Genomic DNA, 914 nt, shown 5'->3' with positions numbered 1-914 from the left:
TCTGAGTCCGGACTTGGGGGTAGAGAAGGGGTTGGGCCAGAGGAGGGTGCTACCGGCCCAGGGCTGCCCTCTCTTGGGAAGGGGGGTTCCTCTGTCACAGCTGCTTGGGCTCAGCCAGGCCTGACTGGATAGTGGAGCTTCAGGTGGAAGAAGTAGGTTGGGCCCCACACATCAGAGTGAGGCTGGAAAGGGAGGGGCCCCAGGAGCCCGAGCTGTGGCCATGGCTGCGGCTGGAGAGGAGGGAGCAGCTCATGGGACGAGGGAAAGGGAGCCTGCGCCCTGGAGCGTGTGGGCGGGGAGGGTGGCAGACAGGCTGCTGGGAACCTCGGACCGTCCTCTGCTGGGACAGGCCGGGGTCCTCGCTGTGAGCACCTCCGGGGAGTCTGGGAAGTTGATGGTCGCTTACGGGAATCTGCCCCGAAGCCCCTCAGGTCCTCAGTTTCTTAGGGCATTTGTGGGGCTTTGTCAGCGTGGACACAACTCAGATTGGACCATTTTCTTCGACGTCAGAAACCCGGGCCCAGAATTCTAATCTGAGTCCTAGCAGAGCCCTGGGCTGTGGGTGCGGCGGGGAGGCGGGGTGGGCTGGTGTGGAGGGAGGTGGGAGGCCTGGTTCCCTACGTGTGTGCTTCCCTGGCGGCCGCTGTCCTGTCACAGCCGCCGCCTCCAGGCCCTGCAGAGTGGCCCTCGGTTTGGACCCTTTAATGGCAGCGGGTCGGTTCAGAGCTGACCCGAGGCCTCGCCACCTGAGTGGCCAGCCTTTCTCAGCGGGAGCTGACCCGTCTGTGTCCCCCCGCAGATCTCCCGATGACGGGGTGCAGCACCATGCCTGCCATGCAGTACGCCGTGGGCGTGCCCCCCGCGCTGGTGCGGAGAGGCCTCCTGGGAAGGGACTTCCTGGTGACCAGGACACT

The sequence above is a fragment of the Myotis brandtii genome, unplaced genomic scaffold (assembly GCF_000412655.1).
Source record: "Myotis brandtii unplaced genomic scaffold, ASM41265v1 scaffold207, whole genome shotgun sequence".
In the NCBI taxonomy this organism is placed as follows: Eukaryota; Metazoa; Chordata; class Mammalia; order Chiroptera; family Vespertilionidae; genus Myotis; species Myotis brandtii.
This window is presented reverse-complemented; position numbering follows the sequence as displayed.